The sequence below is a fragment of the Larimichthys crocea genome, chromosome XX (assembly GCF_000972845.2).
Source record: "Larimichthys crocea isolate SSNF chromosome XX, L_crocea_2.0, whole genome shotgun sequence".
Lineage (NCBI taxonomy): Eukaryota > Metazoa > Chordata > Actinopteri > Sciaenidae > Larimichthys > Larimichthys crocea.
Window position 1 is genome coordinate 15,054,464 of NC_040030.1, and position 14,809 is coordinate 15,069,272.

At 44.3% G+C, this 14,809-nt stretch overlaps 1 long non-coding RNA gene across 1 annotated transcript in view; it reads right to left on the reverse strand.

The window, feature by feature from the left end:
- Positions 1-2,064: 2,064 nt before the first annotated feature.
- Positions 2,065-14,809, reverse strand: part of LOC113748380 (uncharacterized) — a 29,483-nt gene continuing 16,738 nt past the window's right edge. The window contains exon 3 of the long non-coding RNA XR_003464314.1: positions 2,065-2,137. This is a non-coding gene — a long non-coding RNA (uncharacterized LOC113748380). The remainder of the gene's footprint in view (positions 2,138-14,809) is intronic.

Sequence of the window (14,809 nt, forward strand, 5' to 3'; positions counted from 1 at the left end):
GCTGTGACTTCAGTACAAATCAGATTTAAACTAGAAAACTCGTTTCCCGTCTGAACTGAACGTCAGCATTAGCCTTCGACATTGACCGCCAGTGAGTCAGACTCTAGAGTTGTACCAGTGTTTTGTGCCAGAGGTAATCGCTCAGTAACGCTCTTAAATAAGTCACTAACGGCGGTTGCACAACAGCAGGAGCTCCGCGGCTTTAAATTAGCCGAGAGAGCAGAGAGGAGGCAGGAGATAAAAGTGTAGCCTTCGACCAGAACAATAATACGAGCGTCCCCCCGTCGACCCGGGCAAACATGTGAGTGGATCGATGCGGCAGCGGGTCGATGGCCTCATCACCTTACAGCAGCAAGTCATAACGAGCGGCCTAATGACCTTTTGCCAATTAGCCGATCAATAGCTGGATTAGTCGTTCTTATTGATCGCATAACATTTCAGGCCACTTCTTAATAAGCTACTGACCCACTATATCTTTCTCTCCTGACCCGCTCGCCAAATGAGTCCGGCCGCCATGTTTAGGTCACGCGGCTTCACGGCTGGACAAAAAGAGGCAGGAAGGACGCTCGCTCGTTATGGTCGTTCATATGTTGTTTTCATGTGTAGTCGGTTTGGGGAAATCCACTCTCCATATTTTTGTGAATGTTTCTAACTAGACTACACTCTTTAATCAAGATAATTCCCTTTATGTCAGTAGATGGCGCTCTGGTGCTGCTGTGAATCACTAGGAGACAGTAGCTCGTGCTCAGGCAGACTGTGGACAGTATAAAGAATGGATACTGCGTGAGTGATGTCGAGCTGAAGGTGTTGGCGCCACCACTGTGGCTATCCTGCTACTTCCCTTGCTTGGCCAGCTAATCGCTAAAAATCGGCATAGACGTGGGATCAGTCAGATCTGAGATGGACCACATGATGCGTAACTTTAAGTAAAATAAATGTGTTCTGGTTTGTCAGACTAAAGAAGAAAGTGTCATTAACCACCCGCCAAATTTATGATTAAAAATATCAACAGTTTATAAATCAGGTGTCAAAATCAGGTAAAACCTGATCTCTGAGTTCAGAAAAATTACATGACATGACTTTGAAACACTCTGAGTTGAGATTAATTCATCTCTGTCTCTCTGCTCAGGGTGGCCTCAGCGTGTCATCGAGCCACCTTTTAAGGACCGCCCACAAAATCCTGAAACTAAACTGGTGAAAAACTGTTGAACCACTAACCATTTTACTATTTTACAACATATTTAATGTGTTTTGAAGAAATTCTGAATTGCCTTACACGACTTTAATATTTTTACAGAGACCAAACAGTTTTTTGTACCAGGCTGTAAACCAGTTTATTTCTGCTGTGACAGTGGACATTTGAACATGGGGACTTATGGGACTGACTCACTTCTGGAGCCCGCTCAACGTGGACGTTTCAGGAACGGCAGTTTTTTGGCACTTCACAGTATTACACACATTATGTACCACTATATTAATACTTGTGCTTCCTGTAGTTTGGGTAACCGGTGCTGCCGGTACAGCAGCTTTTCTAGTGGTAATGATCTTGCTTCCCACAGTAATAAAAAATCAGCCTTCATCTACTTTATTTTTCTTTCTTTCCACTCAGGCAGCTTGTGAGAATAACTCACTTTGAACGTCTGTGTGAGCCTTTTTCAGGCATTATCGAGCCTCTTTAAGTCGCTTTCCATCGAGTAGATCTGGCACGTCGCACCCATTTCTATCATTCCTGCAACAGTGACTCTCGAAACGTTCAAGAGCTCCCGATTCGCCACATCTGTTGCTTAGGTAATGGATAAGTGGCCTTTATGTAACCGCCCACCGCTCACTTTCCCCTCTTTATCCTCCGACACTCTCTCCCAGCTTAAACGAGCCTTCATCTTCTCATGAGCGTCGCTATCAGAGAGTCACGGTTGGATGGAGTTCATTAATTTCCTCCTCCGCGGGTAACAAGCACATTTTCTAATTTAAGCCGCTAATGAGTGCAAACATCTCTGAGACTTCCAGGCGGTTCCTTCAAAATAAAAGAATAAACCAGGTGGCTGACCATGTCTGAGTCCACTCCTCGCTGCTCCGGCAGCAGGGGCTTTCCTCCGTGAACTGCTGCTCCTTCATCCCCGCCATCCTGGACAGCAACCTGCATCAGCATGGCCACACACACACACCACACACACACAAAGGTTTACACTATCATTTCATCATGCATGAGTGTGTGTTTGTGTCTAACCTTAAAAATAACAACATTCATCAGCACTTGCTCCTGGTGTCTTTACATGACGATGACAGTTCAGTTACAGCTAAATGGGATGGAGCCGTCCTTCATGGAGTAATTTCACAAATCCACGTTGTGAAATTACCGATGGGTTCAGACTGATCAGCTGATTGGATGTTGATTTACTGAACTGGAATAATCTGAGCGTCTGACATGATGAGAAAACTGATGGAAAATGGAATCAAGATGAGGATTAGTCTCCCTGCAGAGCTGCTCTGATTTATTTGGTTAAGAACAACAACAGCTACAGGACAGCACACAGTGACACTCAATGAAAAGTCGATACAAAAACATATGACAGGAAAGCGGTGATGCTTTGAGATCAGAAGCCCGAGCCGGCCTTGTTCAACCGCGTTTAAAATGCAACTATTTCACTGATTTGGTGAAACTGGATCATATTTTATGGAGAAAAACGTAGGAAAATGCGATTTTACAGAGTTTCCTGATGGACAGTGAAGTAACCTGCCGCCAGCTGTAGCTGCTGTTAGCTCATGTTAGTCAGTTTGTTAGCTCAGGAGCACCGGGAAGAAAGAGAAGAAGAGGAGGTTTTAAATGCCAGAACAGGAGCTGGACAATAGGTAGTTAGTATCATGGATCACGTTAGCTGCTCATTTGGTAAGCTATAAAGAACACTGGACTTCTCGCACACTTACTTCCGTTAAGGCAAAGCAGCCTCTATGGACATAATGGCAGAGGAGAAGAGAGTGAAGAGGACGCTGCGGGGAGACTAAGAAGAGAAAAGGAGAGAGTGAGCGAGCAAGAAGCCGCCGGACAAGAGTAAATGTGGGACTGACTTTTAGTGGTTGGTGAGGCTTGGTGAAATAAAGGCTGAAAGACAGACGCCGAGCTGGGCGCTGACTGCTGCTGGACTAGGCAGGATATCAGCTGCTGCGGGTCTCGAGGACTCGGTGTGGTCAGGTCTAATTAATCCCTTGTGTCACACACACACACACGCCATAACACACAGTATACACAAGAACCCCAGTAAACACAGACACAAAGATCTGGGTCAGACGCATCAGTACACCAACGTGCAACACACATTTATTGTTGAGGTATGTGGGCTGTTACAGATTTGATTCACCCCATTTAATGTGAAGTTAGACGGATCGATGACTGCAGATTACTACAAATTATGATTATTCCTCTGAGGCACCTTCGGTATGGTTGCTTTCTCAGTCAGCACGTGATGAAACAGGGCAGACAAAGCTCATCTCTACCCAGACTGTTGATTTAATCAGCTGCAATCAGAGCGTCCACGCTCTTAATCCTGCATAACTTTAAGCCTTAATATAATGTGAACAGGTGAGTTGTATATAAATTCACCCTCAGTACAGTTGTCTGAACGGGGAAATTAGCTACAGAGACCAAAACTGTTTTTTGTACCAGGCTGTAAACATGTTTATTTCTGCTGTGAAGTTTTAAACATGGGGACTTATGGAGACTGACTCACTTCTGGGCCAGCCTCAAGTGGACGTTTGGGACTGTCGAGTCTCTGTAAATTTAAATGTTTATTTTGAAAGTAAATTGCCCCAAAATATGAAAACTTTATTAAGTTGGTAATTGTTGTATTGTATAATCCACATATTACAGAGAGGGTGTGCTTTAACGTGCCAATAATGACGTTAAAGCACACCCTCTCATGTAATATTGCTTAATTCATCTCCACTGAACTGAGGCAGTAACTTTCTGGGGCAAATATCTTAAAACCAGGGCAAATAACAATCCAAAATTATCTCTATGGACACGATTATTTTCTGAACACCTTTACAGCGGCATCAAACACCTCTCTCCCTTTCTCTCTCTGTCCTCTACTGTTCTCTCTCTCTCTGCTCTCTGGCAGCCGTTCAACATAATCTGTGTTTTTATCTGACACCCTTGAAAAAGACGAAGCCCAGATGGCACTTTACGTCACCTCAGCAACTGACGAAGTGTGTGTTTGTGTGTTTGTGACCCTGCGTGTCAACGACACTACTTACAAGATCCACCCTCTGAAATTTACATCGCGTCAAATCTAATCTGTGCAAGAAGACCACCGCACACTTTGACTTTGTGAGTGTGAAGAGAGCTTCTCCGAAAAAGCAGAACACGAGCTGAAAGAAGCTGAAACGCTCTGTAGATCTGGTTTTTATAATTCTGCTGCTGTTTTTTAATCTTCTATTCAATGGTAGCATGAAAACTTCACACACCGTGGCTGAAATCGGACCAAATACTAGTGTGGGCGGATTGATCCAAATATCGATATATGATACCACGGTATCGGATCGATTTCCCTCTTGTTTGCAATGCTGCGCTTTCAAAGAGGAAGCAGCCAGGTCGCCGCTTGTATTATAGTTTTCAGTACTTGTTTGTTTTATTTTTTGGATAATAAAGCATTTTCTATTTAATTCTAAACTTTGTCCTAATCTGTCCTGGGTTTTAACTTTTAATAATAAAAAGGAACATCACAAAAACATTAAGGTCATAAAATTATTGAGATTTAGCATTCAATGCGCGTCCACCTTATTATTGAGTATCGGTATCGCGATACGGGCCTGTATTTTTTAGTTTATATTTTTTTGCCTTTATGATAGGACAGCTGAAGATAGACAGGAAGCAGAGACACCAGAATTCCGTCCGATGCGGGATTCGAACCGGGGCCAGCTGCAGTGGACTATAGCCTCCACACACGGGGCCCGCTTACCCCCTACGCTACCGACCCCGACGGGCCCGTATTTACTTTGTATCGGATCGTACCAAAACAGTATGCACACCACTACCAATACTTATTTTTAAAAATAGAAACAAAGCATCTGTACCGTCAAATAGTTTATAAGAACATTTAAAATGAGCTCCATGATTAGTTTGTAGTGTTTCCCAAACGTCACTGCTCATCACATAAAACCAAGATCAGATCTCATGTGACTACTACTTTTTTTTTTTTTTTAGCTAAAGCTAAAATAGCTAACTAACACTACTTAACTGCAGGCGGGCAACAGAACCGGGTCCGAGCACAGGTTCTGAGACCAACAGGGAATAAAGTTACACCACCGAGGTGATTTACAGACTTTATGATGGAAACATTGATAAGAGTGAACTGCTAACGGCCGTCAAACTGACTCAGTCACGTTAACGTGATTTACTGTTCAACTTCGATTCTCTTCTCAATAAGTTCAACTAAGCAAAACAACAATTAAACCAGCACCAGTAACCAGGGAGTCAAACCAAACCAGGTCCAAATATCTAAGAAGCATCTCCAACCGATATACCTTTTTAAACAGTTCATCCTCAGCCTTGAAAAACAAACGAGCCATTCATAATAATTTGTTTTCCTCCCCACCCCTCTCCTCCCTCTCCTCTCTCTCTCTCCCTCCCATCGTGACCAGTTTATTAAAGGGGTGAGCTGACCTTTTCCGAGGCCGCTGGAACGAAGCCACGAGGAGTATTAATATGAGAACAGAAGCAAACAACACCACCTCTCCTCCTCCTGCTCCTCCATCACTTTACGGCTGGCAGTCTGCTGCTGTTTTCCTCCGTCATCATTTTCCTTGTTTATCACCACTTCACTCGTCTTTTATCTCCTCACAGATTATATATTTATTAGTGCGGCTTCACAAGGCCATACACGCAAAAGTAATTAGGCTAGAAATGACCATCACGGACACGTGATTTAACGTCACCCAGCCTTTTTTTAACACTTAACGCATGACAGCTAGTTGAAATCAAGCGGAAAACCTGTGAACGTGAAGAAGCCACCGAGGAAAGCGCCGTTCCTCTAACGTCCACTTGAGGCTGGCTCCAGAAGTGAGTCAGTCTCCCTAGTCCCCCATGTCCAAATGTCAACTTCCCACCAGAAATAAACATGTTTACAGCCTGTTTCTTGGTCTCATATTTATATATTATATATATTTAAATATTGATTAGCGCAGATTTAAAGTTAAAGGAACAATATGTAACTTTGCTTGAAACAGTGACATCTAGTGGTTAAAAACTAAAATATCGGAGAGCGACTCCAGACTTCAAGCTCATGCAGGTTGCCAGATTGAAGACAATGAACGAGCGCAACGCGATTTATTTCATGAAGCAGAGAAATAAAACGACTTTTTCTCATTGTTACGTCCAGCATAGTAATCTCAACTTTATAACTCGGTAGAAGAAACATCGTACGCGACACTTTTGGCAACTTTTAAGAAACGTCTCCGTGACCTGGCCAGTCCTCCCTACACACTCGACAGTTCACTTCCCCAAGAAAGCAGCCTCCGTCTCTGGCAGTAAGAGCCGAGTAGGTCCCAGCTGTTCACTGCTAATGAGTATGTGACGTGATTTAGATATCTGGAGTGACTTTGGAAACTTTTCAAGGGAAATGATTTGTGAAGTTATATGTGTGGAAAAGTTTCCACTACCTGGCCAGTCCTCCAGCTTCCTTGCACCGTCTTTGTCAGTTCCCATGATGCATTGTGGGGTCAGGATCCAGTGTTTTGATTGAATTATTGAACCGGCGCTCTGCCGAGTTCATCTGGGCTTCAAGCTGTCTTTATCTTTCAAATATAACTCCAATATTTACCGCGTTTTACCGCGTTTCTGCTCATGGAGCTTTTGAGGTCGTGTTGAATCTAACGTTGACTTTATTCGTTAGCTATATCTGGCAACCCGGAGCATCGACGTGACAAAACACAAACATAGAGTTAAAACATTTAAACAGTACATAAAGTATCAGGATAACTGTGTTTCCGTTAAGTCAGCTGCTCTCGCTCGTCGAACTCGCTCTATCTCTGTTTTCCGAATCCGTCACCACTGTTTGACATCTCTACACTCTCTACATTCTTCCTCCTCTGTCTTCCAGCATCTCGTCCCTTCTTTTCCAGCACCAGTCTCTTCCCTCATCCCTCTCTTTCTCACCATCTCTATTCACTCTGACATCCTTATATAAGACAAGCCCGGTTGTGAAATCAATTACCGTTGCACTACGCCAGCTATATTTGGCTTCATGACGCCACTGCTGCCGGTGGAAAGATACCAGCGCTGTCCTCCTCTGATTTATTGCTCCATGATGTTGTTGTGTGCAACTATGTTGATTCTTTAGTAAGAGATGTGAGTGTGTGTCTCCTGTTAGTGAATCTACGGTGTGTGTTCATGTTACATAAAGATTGTTGATCGTGTGGTCAGTGTACACTCGATGAACTCTTTGGTCCTGATTAAAATATCTTGAGCAGATTTCTGTAAATTTGCTGTCGGTTTGGTGGTTCCTATGGCAGAAGATTTGATTATTTTCAGGCAATTACAGACATTGTATGTATATTATATCACACTGAACCTTTAAAGGCCAAGGTATGGTCTGAAAGATCCAGTTTGCACGATATGTTGACACCAAGGAGCAACCTCCATGCCAAAAACTGCAGGTCCTCAAACATCTTGAGGCTGGCTCCAGAAGTGAGTCAGTCTCCATAAGTCTCCATGTTAGACAGCAGAAATAAACATGTTTACAGCCTGGTACAAAAAACAGTTTTGGTCTCTGTAGCTAATTTCCCCGTTCATGACAACTGTACTGAGGGTGAATTTATATACAACTCACCTGTTCACATTATATTAAAGTTATGGCTGTTTAAAACCTGGACGTAGCTGCTGTGACGTCACCCACAGGTTTCTGAAGAGCTGGACGTTCGAGGAACTGCAGTGTTTGTTGGCTTCACTTCAGAGTTACAGAGGTCGCCATATCTTTGCCTATTTTTGGACTCAGTCCCCACAATGACTCTTCACAAACCTACGACTGACGTCACGGTCTATGTTTTTTATGCATTCTATGGTTGACATTCTCATTTTTCGGTACATTTTGTTCCTTAAACTCTCGTGGCTCCTGTAAGCTTTAACACATCGAGGATTCTTTACGTTCCACGTCACCTCCTCCATCCCACTTGTGGACGATAACTGAACCGTGCCGCCTCGCCTGCCCGGTAAAGCCGTTGAGTTGAACGATGAGGAATGCGGCCATCGCCAGTCCAATCTCTATCCACAGTGGAGAGAGGGACTTACTTCAAAGCCTCTCTCTTCATCCCTCAAACCAACTGTGGCCAGGCTGCCAAAGTGTCAGCGGGTGAGGAGTTATTTACAGCCCTGCTTTCTGTCCTCTCTTTCAGGAAGGAACACCGCCAAAATAAAGCAAAAAAAAAGAGTGTTTTCTCTCAGAGAAAGTGTTTTCCATTTTATTTTTCAAGTTAAGGAGAAAACAGCTTTGTTTGTTGAGGAGGACAAAATGGACCCGGCCTCTTTTCTTTTCTCTCCCTCCTTAGGTCGTTTTTAGTTCTGGCCGACAGAGTTTCTATGACAACCAAACCAAGTCCCATCAGTTCTGGTTCACCTTCTCCTCACTACTGTTTATTTTCTCACCATCTTATAAGACTAACTTGTCCAAGGATTACACATCTTCTACGCCGCATCTTATTTCACACTGAGTTATTAAAAACAGAGCTGACACCGTCGTATGAACACTGTCGAGGTGCTTTTAAATCACACGCCGTCCTCCTTTTGTTCTCCATTCACGAGTACGTCTTGCCAACTCCAACGCCTACTGTAGCAACCTTTTCTCTTTGTCTCGTCCTCCCACAGTTCGTCAAAGGTTATGGGACTCCGTTAGCATTGTCTTGTGATTAATACCGTGATCTTCTGAGCCGTTGAAGATGAAGGCGGACCGCATTAAAGGTGCGCACATGCAGAGCTTTACAGTGACGGATGATCTCCACCTCACGCTGCTCAAAGCAGTTATCAGAGTACGTTCAAATCCCACCAAGCATCTCCAGGCCCAACCATAACTTTATGAACACCTGACTAATATTGTGTAGGTCCAACTTTTGCCACCCAAAACAGCCCTGACCTGTCAAGGCATCGCCACTAGACCTCTGAAGATGTCAGTCACTGACAGTATAAAGAATGGACGGTGTATCCGTGACACCCACAGGTTTCTTGAAGAGCCGTTGTGAACCTCAGTGTGGTGGCTCTTGGCTAATCTAAAAAATCAGCAAAGACGCGTATCGTCTGAATGACGCCTGGTTGCTCAAACAACCCATCTTTAACAGCACCTAGCTGTCAATCAAAGCGTCCACGCTCTTAATCCTGCATAACTTTAAGCCTTAATATAATGTGAACAGGTGAGTTGTATATAAATTCACCCTCAGTACAGTTGTCATGAACGGGGAAATTAGCTACAGAGACCAAAACAGTTTTTTTGTACCAGGCTGTAAACATGTTTATTTCTGCTGTGAAGTTTTGAACATGGGGACTTATGGAGGCTGACTCACTTCTGGAGCCAGCCTCAAGTGGACGTTAGAGGAACTGCAGTTTTTGGCACTTCTGCATTGGCTTCAGTTCCACAGTTTAATATGATTACAAACTACAGCCTCAGTAGAAAACATAAGAGTTACTTATCACCTCTCTTGACAGCGTCAACAAAAACTGTTAAAGTCAGGGCAGAAACCTCAGCGTCAATTCGTCTCTACTCTTTAATGTTCGGCTGGCGGAGCCGGTGTTTTAACTCCAGTGACAGTGGAGCACTTTAAGGGGGATGCAGGGACAGTAAAGAGGCTGAGGGAGAAGCTTCCTGTCACACGGGAAATCAATTGCACAGCCAAGCGGATGGGAAAGCATCTGATCTAATGTACAATTCACCGAATCGATACCTGGAAACTGGGACAGCAAAAAGAGACAGAGGCAGAGAGAGAGACGGACGGGGAGGACGAATAAGACGAGAAAACAGGACAGAGATGGTGAGGTGTCTGCACATAGATGCATAGTCACATACTAATGCTGATGCTGTTATAGACATGTGGTTTATTTGAAGATATTTGTTTAGTCATGGGATGTTACCTTGACCATTCCTAGGTCAGAGGTTATTAGGACAGGGGAGCCAGAGGGCTGCCAGGTCGGAGCCACTGCTAGATGTTTAGTTAGAACAAAGACTTTTTTAGATGGATTGATAAGGAGTCAGGTCATAGGTATGGTTTGGGGGCTTAAACTACCTATACAAGGGCTTGTCCTGCATAGAGAGTCTCTCATCATTCGGCCAGGAGCTCTCCAAGTAACGTTTTACTTGTTACGATACTGAACTTGTTGTAATAAACTTGTTATACAACTAAGACAGTGTCCGCAGAGTTTCTCTTCAAACATCTTCAACTGCATCACCACCGAATATACTACAATGGTATTTTAGAGTTTGTAATTTCCTGATAAACCATAAAAAGTGCTGCCAACTGTAGCTGCTGTTAGCTCATGTTAGCCCGGACTGTGAATGTTAGTGTTGTTACCACAGGCTTTTGGACCAGGAGGTTTTTGTTTTTAGAAGAAGTTTTCACGCCCAGGGTGGGGATCAGAGCCAGTGTCGTGCCAGAACCTGAGCTGGGTAAGCAGGCAATGTAACGTTGGAGAAGAAAGGACCGAAAAGGAGAGACTGAGCGAGCAAGACACCGCTGGCACAAGAGTCTTTAGGTCAGTCGTGTAGCTAACCGTACCGACACAGCTCTGAGATGCCAGAAACCAAACCTGGCAAGAAAACCACCTCGGGTCAGACTGACCACTGCTGGTTTCAGAGGTTGTGTTCGGTCACTGGAAGCGCTAGCTGTGACTGAAATAAAAGCACTGAAGCTGAAATGTCTGAGTCACACTGACTGGACTTTTATTTGCTCAACATACCAGGAAATCTGCTCAGTCAACGTTTCAGACATGTCGAGTAAAAACTGCTGAACCTCCTCCCAACACTTTTCCTCCACCAGCTCTGTCGGGCTACAAGGTTAGCAACTCTGCTCAAGTGAATTAATGAGACATATGGCTTCCACACTTCAAAGAGGATAACAGGCCTCTAAAGGGTATATGGATGCTCCCTCTCTCCTCCACCTCCTCCTCTTTAGTGAAATCATGCACCACTACCTAGACGTTTGTGCCGGATGATGAAGAGCCAGAGAAGATGGAGCCACTGCTGAAGTACAAGCAACAAGGACAAAAAAAAGTCAGAGACTTCCACGGATACTTCAGCTAGAAAATGAGAAAACTCGACTTCAGCAACTGTAACAAGTGTTTGTGTGGAAAACGACTGTCCAGGCCAACATTCATGGTGCCCAGAAGATGAATTCTAACTTTGGTGATCCACCTACTCCACATTTAAGAGTCGGACACTTTGATTGACAGGTAGGTGGCGTTACGGGCGGTTTATTTGACCACCCAGGCGTCATCTGACCCGTCTCAAGTTCGCCGATGATCCTCGTCTTTGCCGATTTTTTGATTAGCCAAGAGGCAAGAAGTGGCAGGACGGCCAAGATTGCGACGGCCAGCGCTACAGGTTTCGAGCTTCACAACAGTGCCTCAGAGAATAATGGGTGACGTCACCTTTACTTTGTCCGTTGTCCATGCTGTCAGTAATCTGAACACATTCATGTCCCATCAATGCATGTTACCAACTTCTTTCTCTGAGTTTCTTTGCGTTCTCGTCTTGCACGTTCTCGCAAATCGTGGCTAGAGGCAGAGATCGGGGATTGGTCGAGCTGTGGTCCTGATGACGTATAGTTATAGTTAGTATGTTTCTCTAAACTCAGCCGGTTTCTGCAGATGTCCGTCCACCACGGTCCGGGTTCTGCTCGAGGTTGCTGCCTCTTAAAGAAAGTTTTTCCTTGCCACTGTCTCCAAGTGTTTGTTCGTGGTGGGAACACTCTTCTTCTTCAGAGTGTGAATGTAGCTGTGACACATGCGAGAAAACACCAAAAGACTCTTATCTGTAGTCAGTGCCACTGTAGAGACATGGCAGTGGGACATAGCGCTGTGATTTTCTGGCTGGCTAGTGAGCCTGTAACGGACATTTGTGTTGAGATCAACAGGGAAATGAAAGTCTCTTTTCTACAGCAGTGTGACTGACATCCAGCAAGCGACCTCCCTGTAGGGGCTGCCAGTCTGGAGGAAGGGAACAACAATGTGAGCTGCCCAGGCTGAGTCACTCTCTTCCTGGGCCTTTATACATCGTAGAGCTGGTTGTAGCAAACTGTCTCTGATTGTAACTAGACTAACATTAACATTAGATCAACAAAACTTGATCTTGTCCAACGCTTCAACCTCAGCCAAAGGTGAACATTATACCTGCATGTTAACACTGTGAGTGTGACGGATCACTGAAGAACAGAACTCCAGGCACGACTGTCAGAGTTTCACTTTTGTTACAACACACCGGCTGGAAATGGACTTTTACCGTTCTGAAATCAATACGACTCTTGTCTGCTGCAGCTCTGCTCGAAGTCGTCTTCACTGAGCTTTAGTTCGTTTTGATTTCACGCCAGTGTTCTTTGAGTTCAGGCCATAAAACTGTGAAACAAAGCAGAAAACAACACAGGAAACTCTGCGAGCTTCGTTCAGCAGATTTTAGCCTTTGCTCTGCTTCTGCTCAAACTGTACGCTTGATACATGGTTCGCTGTTTGCACAGATTTCCTGCACCGACTATTTAACTGGATCGTATTTTATGGAGAAAATGTTTCCCACCGGGAAGAAGAAGAAGAAGAGGTTTACAGGGAATGCTGATGGGGAGTGGAGCCAGTTTTGTGCCAGAACAGGAGCTGGACAATACATAAGACAGTAACATGCTCATTTGGTAAGATAAAAATAACGTATCCACTCATAGTGAACGTGCACAGCTGTCCAGATTTACCACAGTGGTACACTGACAGACAGCAGTGATATAACAGTAGCAGTGCAGCACACCGGCCTCCTGTCAGTGTACTAGAGGAGAACACGATGTCACCTTCACGACTCGGGAGCTGGTCAGCATTACACCTGAGATTTCGCCGGTCGGGCAGACGTATCTCGAGCACACAGAAGCAGCCAAGAGAAAAAAGAGAAGGGCTGTGCAAGCAACAATATATCTGAGTGCAGGAGCAGAAGCTGAGCAAATCTGAGGGTAAGCAGGAGCTATTTGAGGGTGAGGGCAGGGTTTAGAGGGATTACTAAATATGACATCAGTGACTCATGCTCCCAAACTGACAATACTGACAATTCTCTCTATATCTGCCAGCATCATGTACATTATATCACCAGTGGACAGCTGTCTGAACCAGTGTTTCTCAAACCTGCCACCTAAGAATATATTCAGCTCTTCGAGTACCACCAGTATTACAGATGTTAAAATGCATTAGGCTTAGTTTCTCCCTAATAGGTTTACTCCTATCTCATATTTATTGACTATTGACTGCTATCGATTGACTATTGTTGTTGAGTCTTGAACAAAACCAGTTCAAGAACCAGATCTGAACTCGTTTGGAGCCATTTGGAGTCACGATTGCAGCATTTTGTTTTGTTTTTTCTTTACCTTGACTTACGATCTTACCGTCACATTTTCGCTTGTAACTAATCGAAGTGTTTCCTTGCCACTGTCGCCAAGTGTTTGCTCATGGTGGTAACTCTTAGGTCAAGGTTAAGAGCATGGAAAGAATCATAGGATAACATTTGTTATGATTTGGTGCTATATAAATAAAATTGAATTGAACTGTCATTCTTGTTGCGGTCCTGTTGACTTGACGTCTCTGGTGTTATTGAACTAAGTGGATGCGACCCCTGAAGCAGCGTCCTCCAGTCGAGCAGAGCTGTTCGAGACGTTAATCCTGACTGACGTGCTCTGACATTCACTCCCACACATCATCCCACCCGCCGCCATCATCCGACATGGTCCGACATCGGTCCGCGTGTGCACAAACACGCCTGCTGACATGCATGTTCTCGCACACCTTTAAGCAAAACAGAAGTGCTGTAATCAGGAATCACAGCTAAGAACTCGTCTCTCTCTCTCTCTCTCCGCCATCTGAAATGAAACTTTGAATTATTTATAGCTGATGAATGTCTAGAGGAGTCTTCTGTGGATGAGAAGCTACCCAGAGCACGGATATCAGTGTCGGAGTGGAGGATTAAATATTAAGTATCAGCTATCAGCTCCAGACTGAAACCCTCACCGGCACTTTCTCTTCTGGCACGAAAATCTTGCTGGTCAGCTCTGTCGTTAGATGAAAGCTTTGTGTCTGGATACAAACGATATCCAAAAAGTGGGTTTTAAAGATAAGCAGCCTCATATTTGGATTGTATTCTTGCTTTTATGGCATTCACAGCAAGCTGATTCAGGCGAAACAAAAGATTATGGCATTCACAGCAAGCTGATTCAGGCGAAACAAAAGAAAAATGAGGGCACAGAGAGCATCCTGTCACACAATGTTGTGCTCACAGCTTTATTTTTGCTCTCGGTGGTGGCATCACAGCCCTTAAGGGTCTGAGTTTCTGCTGAGAGCTGGACTTATTACAGCAGCCGCCGCCGTGCAGAGGACGGGGCGCCGAGCCCTCTGTAATCTCCAGCCTAATTCGGTCATTTAACTCAGAGTATCGGCAGGTTTCTAAAGGACAAATTTAAGAGCCCTTTAATGCTACCTGAAATTCAATTTGGGAGCAATTTAAAATCCCTAAAAGAGACGTGATACAGATTTCTGACTGAATAGTGAAAAAATGGCAGATACATAAAAGAAAATTAGTGAAGACACAAAGAGCACAATGTT